Here is a 7,854-nt window from a genome sequence, read left to right as displayed (position 1 = left end):
CCTTTATTCAAATATTACCATGATTTCGATACATGAAATGAAAAGGATTCCATGTTACCGCAGAATTCTGCAAAATATAGGTTCGCAGCACACGGAACCGAAGTCATAGTATTTATTTCCCTTTCTATGGTTCATAGAACAAGAACAATCTCGAATGAAATCTTGATTCAGACAAAAATGATTAAAAAGAATCAGTGCCTATCTGAAATTTGAGCATGTCTCCATGATCCACAGATTTCATTAATGAAATACAACTGCAAATATAAAAATCTCAGGGAGACATATATGAGGAAGTTACCTAATCACTGGGCAAATTCATGAATAACCTGGATTCAAATAACTTATAAGAAATAATAATAGAGCTTTGGAAAGTTATTTCAGTCACAGATGATCCTACAGCGTATACAATGCAGTACGCATGGAAAGGAATTGTTATACTGCTTGAACAGAACTTAGGTGACCTGCCTTTGATCACACAATACAGTGATGTTAGCATTGGTAAATACATTACACAGGAGAGCCCATGGCAACAGTAACATAAACAGTCTCTTTATTCCATGGTTCTATATACTTTTCATTATTAATACTACTCTTACAATATTCTCAGGAAAATACGGCGTCTTACACGATCACTATCTTATGTACAAACTGCTACACGTTGTCTTCATATGTACACAGTCTCACCCTCTTATAATTTAAGGAAAGAAACAAAAGCGTCATAAGGCTTAATAGTTCTTGTTAATAGTTACTTCAACTATATGTACCGGCTATGGGGTTGAAGCTCCTAAATATGATTTGTAGACAACTCATCTAGACGCAACATACCTATGAAGTCACTTCTCTTCTGATTTATATCCTTGAATCGTCTATAACTATCAGATAATTCTAGACTATTATCTTTTCTTATAAATATCCTCCTGTCATTTAAAAGGCTCCTTATGAAATCTATTAACTTCTATCGAAATGTACATGTAATGATCACTCTAAGAAGCGATTGGCTTCTTCCCCATCTGGCCTATTTTACTATACTTTGCTCAGTTGGGATCCAATCACAGATAACACAACGAATAGGGACGCCGCATTTGATGACACTTATGAAAATCGTTTTACTTTTTCAAATTACACACATCTTGTCTTGCACTCCTCAAAAGAGAACACTACATTGTAAATAATAGTCATTGCAATGCATTCAGTGAACCCGAATCTACTGTTTAACTTCATATAACGGGACTAAATATTTGTTACTATTCCTCTGCAATCACTCTGCATCTATTTTGGAAAGGAAATTTTTATAGCAAGACTCATCAACAGCAGCTACATGTCAAGATGGTACTCTGTCTTCGCCTCTGGTCCAATTAATATAGAAAATATCTGAATAGACTTCCCATAGCGTAAGTTAACAGAAAATTCCCAAATCATGTAGAATGGTTTGCCAATTTGAGCATATATCCCGCTCAAAATTAAAAAGTAAAGATTCTTTATCTTCTCTTCCTTAATGCATACTTCCCTCATTAATCCTCACATATGTCCCCAAAACGTTATACATGCTGCGATAGGCATAATACAAAAGATAAAATGAGATTCCAATATAACTATAGAAACAGTGGTACTGACGCATACAACTTAAAATTGTATTATTAGATATTACAATTACTAAATACAGACATGGAGGTCCATAATGATGTCCATTAATACTTATGGTATTCCCTCTCTAAATCAAATTTATATTTTTACAGTGTTTATGTCTTGTATCATAATAGAACATTATGAATATCCTCTTTAATATGATTCCTTTCTTAGAGTAAAACCTATCTTTGAGTCACTACCAGAATTTCGCACTTTACTGTATACATATGCGAACGGCATTACTCCTCATTTGAGAATCCTTTTTCACATTAAGGAACAGTAGCGGCTCCGTACAGTATGCATATTAACTTTGTCAGTTCTGAGTTTAGATAAGAAGCCTGATACTTCTCTAGAAGATATTTAGTGGAAAGAATTAAGACTCTTCTTATGCATAATAAAATGTCAGTACAACAGTGCATCAATGAACTCATTCATAAAAATCTCTCATAAATAAATATAAATACTTCTATTAATAATTACATTAACGCGCTCAAATAAAATATATTAATAGAGGCCTACGAGATCCTCCCTAATTCCTAATAATCACATTTAAGCCGGATGTCAGTATTCTTCATACATAATCAGCAGTTGCCTTTATATAATGTTACGGATAATAATTTATAGACAAAGTAATTAACAATACTGTAAGGATTATACAGAGTGGGGCTATGCCTGCTTATATACTATCATTGTAGTGAGTCCATTTTTGTAGACAGAGCATACATCAGTAGATTGTTTCAACGGACTGATTGTCTCCCATATTCTTGTCTGAACAGGAGAAGCGCCTATTTCTTCCCTTAGAGTGTCGTGCATTCTTCCTCTAGATTTCTTTCTAATTTTCATAGAACCCTTCCTCCATGTGCATACAGATAGATATACCAAGTGAATATGGTAAATTAACAACCAATAGAAAACATTTAAGATATTCTTATCAGAAATTGGGAAGACATTTTCTTGCAAGTTAATAATAAACATGCTAACAGTCATCTCGCGACTAATTATCTGCGTCCCTCTTCAAGGTAGTAGCAATAAGTTACTGATAGCTTTAGCATCTAACACATGAAGAATCCGCTGAATAATGTTTCCATAATGTGGGTATACAGTATGATATATAATAGTCATAGATATAATTTTATAGAAAGAGGATGTTGATTCCGACTGCACACAACTTTAATACAGAACGGTAATCTAACAATTGCAATATAAACGATTGATTGTACGTAATGACATTATGATCGCCCTATATTGTACGTATAAGTAAGAAATTTCTCAATTCCGTATGCACTATGACGATGCTGCGAACTAGTGAGCGCTATTTAGATCTGTGTACATGAAAAAGCAGATAAATTAGCGCCACAGTATTAATCTTCTCCCTTTCTGACAACGCTTCATAGCTCTGTATGTAGAAAAAAAGTAACAAGATTTATAGTATTTATCCGTATCCTTTTGTCTGTATTTCAAAGCGGTGATATCAGATTGATAAGTTTTGTTCTTGATGATAAAACATAAAATACGAAAAGACATAGTATGTATATATGACAGTTGTGCATGAATAGCAGTAATAAGCATGATAGCTGTCACGGCGACTTCTATTATCCTCAGATAAATACAGGGAATAATTTAATGGGCCTCACATATACATATATTTCCTATGAGCAGACAACCATTCCAGCAAACAGATGGAATTAATAACCGACAACCTATCTTCTGTAAGAGTGGATTGAAAAGTTGTGCAATACTCTCCTATGGCCGCCTGTACTCGAGAGTCCATTGTAAGAATTCTTTGTAGAAAAAAGAAATCGAGTGATAAATACAGATCATTCAACTTGTGTTGTCACATTTCAATAAAAACATTCAAAGAATAATGAACCAGCAAACGTGTTGTGTACTCTTCCCATAATATCCATAGGATTAAGACAAATTCACTAGTGAACTAGACGAAGAGGAGGATACACATTTGAATATAAGAGACAACCTATGGGCAACAAATCTTACAACAGTATGGATTAACATTAATATAGATGAATATGTGCTCTATAATTCGGCGCGTCATCGCAGCATGTATAACTCCCCGATCTTACAAATAGATCCTATAGGAAACGGAGGAGAATCAAACAGCCAGGAAAATAGCCCTAGGTCAGTAGGACTGATGTTCCTCTGTATATAACTCAATACAGGAAACGGACCCAATCTGAACATTGATTGTTCCGTATCTTTATATTAACACACTTAAGATATATTGAATATGGGGAGAGTAATAAAGAATCTATGAATATATCTCTTATACTATCTTTCCACACAACTAAAGAAACACCATAGAGACAAAGTAGAAGAAGGCGGCGTAGGAAGAGGCAAACGACGCAGGATTACAACAAGGAAAAAGAAATAATAGAGTGAGTCGGAGGGGAAAAAAGAACACCTGGATAAGCAAACTGGGGAATGATGCTTGTGAGGAGCTTCTTAAGGTCCAAACTTTAGATCCGGAGCAAACAGAATTAAATGGTTAACCGTAAGAAATAGACTTTAGCGGCTGATGACAAAACCGGAAACAGGAAGGATAAGCCATTAACAATAAAGCTTGCACAATTAATCATACGACACAAAGACTCGAAGTTGGAAACCAATTAATACAACACATATCAAAACCATAAGGAGTAGACAAGAAGCAATACAACATGGCGCCCCAAATTCATACCTGTAGAAACTAAACAAGATACCTGACGAAAAAACATTAGGGGAGATACCCTGAAGAATAATAGGACCAAATACACCAGAACACCTTGCAGAATGAACCATAGCACAGACACCTTGGCAGTGCACAATACAGAAACAGTATAGAACGTAAACCTAGGGCATGCAAGAACCACCCTAAACTTCATCAGACAAGGATAGACACTAAGGGTATTCGATCAGTCCTACACAGCAAAACTGAATCCGAAACCATGGAATCTGAGTCGGACACCGTCAACATATGGCAAAGCATCCTAAGCATAAGGAGATCCGAACTAACAGAAAGAAGCAGGAAGAACGAGGCAGATATAAAAAATTAAGAGTAGGAATAAATACTAGAGAGTGCCAATAGACGATGAGCCACAGGCCTCACTCTTAAGCCATCAGGGCTAAGCCATGGAGTATACAGATTAGTAACAGAAACATGAAGCCCGAACACGACACGCTAAATCCTAAAAACCTAAGAATGATCACAGTACCAAAGGCGTCTAATCAGTAAATCTTACCCGCCTAAGATAACTTATCGGACAATACTAATAAACACTAAGAAGTAAAGGAAGTCCCCCGGCAGTACATGGGTACCTCAAGGCCTAAACATACAGGAGAGAGCCTGACCACAACACTAAGGAGTGGAACCAACGGGATAAAGAGTAAAGCATTAATCCTGAAGAATGAAGGATACAAAGTGAACAATAAAACCTGACAGCACCCCACACCACCATAAGCCAGCAGCGCGATGCCATGGGAAGAACCCAGATGAGCAAGGTGCTTAAACACTAAAACCTCACTGCGTACAGTAGAAGATTGAGAACCCAGGAATCCAGGTAAAACATATAGGAAGAAATGTACTGTTTAACAAAACTCAATAAGATACGAACCCTCAGAATTACACAAATCTAAGCACAAGAGAAGGGTAACAGATGGAAAGCAGGCTTAAGAAATAATGAAAGCAACATAGAGCCTCAACCGAAACGCCGACAGCAGAGCCTAAGCAGTAGAGATGAAAATCATATAATAAGTGGAGAAGACAAGGACTGACGAACTACTTCTGCGATATACATTTCAAATCTTTACGCCTAAGCATTGCATGTGCTCGACGTTGCAAATAGTATGAAACTTATTTCCTGCTCAATTAGCCATAAGCAATACCTGAAGCCCCATAGAGGTTAAAGCCAAGGAATTAACACAGGAAGAAAAACGCTCAGACACCAAGGCCTAAATCCAAGAACAAACACTTAATGCTTCTAGGCTAAGAGATGAAGCCTAAGAAATGAAACCTAAGAAGTTAACAATACCTGCAGGGGCAATAACCAGGAACTATAGACACCCAAGCAGGAGCAGTCGCGTCATAAAAGATAAAATCTGAACTTAACGCCATAGTCTTACAGCATGAACATGGAGCCTAAATGTGCAACTTAGGCGTCGAACCAGGACGGGAACACCTAAGAAATTGAGTCGTAATGGAGAAAAAGAGCCTCGAAATTATAACCCTTAAACCGAAGAACATCGACAACAAAACGAAAGAAGTCATAAGGTGAGCCTAACAGGTAGAGAACAAGAGAGGAACCTGCAAAAGCAGGCAATAATGAATACAAACTAATTCAGGAGTAAAAAACAGTGGGGGCAACGTCGTGGGTCTGAAGTTAACAATAACTCATAAAGAATAAACCTCAACGCAAAAGATATGAAGATAAACCAAACAGACTGCAGCGGACCCACCCGCCATAACCCTAAGTCAATCACACTATCAGGTACACGTGCCCCATTAGAAGAGGCAGGAAACATTCCTGAGTCGTACACTGGACTCCTTGGACCACAGATCTAAATTCACAAAGCTAAATCCACAGCCTTACCTCCTACAGTATGAAATCTAAGACTAGAAGATAAGGCCACCCAATTAGACGCAACCGACAAAAGAGACAGGGCACCGTGAATCCTCCAAATCAAACCAAAAAGTCTACAAGGAAAGTGTCCTCAATAGAAGGAGAGTTAACGAAGGATGCATGATAGAGTGCAAAGGTACAGCTCCGAAGGTGAACCCAAACACATGAAAATAAAGAGGCAGTACTGAACTCGAACCCGAACAACATAACCTGAACGTAAGCTTGCGGTACAAGCCGTAGACGCTGGACATTGAGAATACACTTACGTCGAAGTAAGAACCCCTGAGAACTAGGAGCTATAGTAATAACCCATGAGGAGTAGGCCATAACGACTGTAGGCTAAACGTTGAAGGGCAGGAACTAAATATTAACCGCAGACAGCTAGACCATAGGCAATACACGGAACATCCTCCAGCCGGCATCTCTACGGGCTCCAACAGAAACACATCAAAATGCACACGAAGAACCGAAAACTAAACATGCCCCTTAAGAGATAATTCCTAAACCCTACCCCAACGAGCCTAAAACAGACGCCTGGAAGCAGGAGCCGTAACGCAAGGCTAGGACCCGAGACCTTAAGGGGCCGGCTTTGATCCCGAAAGGGGGAATATATCATCTACCTTCTAAACCTTAAGTCAGAATACGAGAAGAAAGTCAGTGAAGCCTAGCGGTGTAAAATCTGGATAACTCAGGCGGAAACCGTAGGAGAATATCTCAAGGAGCGCTTAAGGCTGAACGACCAAACCAGGAGGGTTAAGCAACCAAACAGGATGCCGGAACCGATAAAATAGGACGCCAACAGAAAAGGGCTGTCTCGAGACGGGAGCCAAGGAATATTTGACCCGTGGCCATGAATGTAAACGAAGAAATATAATGCATGAGAAGGGAAGGCGAAAAATTCATCGCTCAAGGCTAAAGCAGAAGACGCAGAAGGCTAAAGTATAACCCGAAACCCAATAGACCTAAGGCCTAGGCAAGGAACTTCTGGACCCTGAGCCGTAGGCAATAGAACATGAATACTGAGATACTCACAACTAATCCCCAAGAGACTAAACGTAAACCCTAAGCCCTGAACCGTGAGACCTAAACCCTGAAACGTAGAGGCTAAACCCTGAACCCTGAGCCCTAAACAGTAACCCCTGAACCGTAAACGAGAACCCCTGAACCCTGAGCCCTAAACAGTAAACCCTGAACCCTAAATCCCTGAACCCTAAAGAGTGAATCATGAACCCTAAAACCTGAACCATAAAAGTAAACCCTGAACCCTAGACCTTAAACCCTGAAAACTAACACGTGAACCCTAAATCCTAAACCACTAAACCTAAGACCCTGAACCCTCACAACTGAACCCTGGACCATCGGAACTGGACCCTGAACCGTAAGCACTGATCCCGAAGCCCTAAACGCTGAACCGTAACCATGAAAACTGAACCTAAACCCTAAACCTCAACACTAACCCCCTGGAACCGACCCCTAACCACCGTTTCGCTCAGGCTCCCCCCTGAGACGCCACGTCCCATACCATACGGACATTAACCCTGAACCCTAACCCCAAATCCCTAAACCCTGAACCTAACCCCTAAACCCAGAACCAAAAACCCTAAGACCCTAAATT

The sequence above is a fragment of the Plasmodium inui genome (genome assembly GCF_000524495.1).
Source record: "Plasmodium inui San Antonio 1 unplaced genomic scaffold supercont1.13, whole genome shotgun sequence".
NCBI classification, from domain to species: domain Eukaryota; phylum Apicomplexa; class Aconoidasida; order Haemosporida; family Plasmodiidae; genus Plasmodium; species Plasmodium inui.
This window is presented reverse-complemented; position numbering follows the sequence as displayed.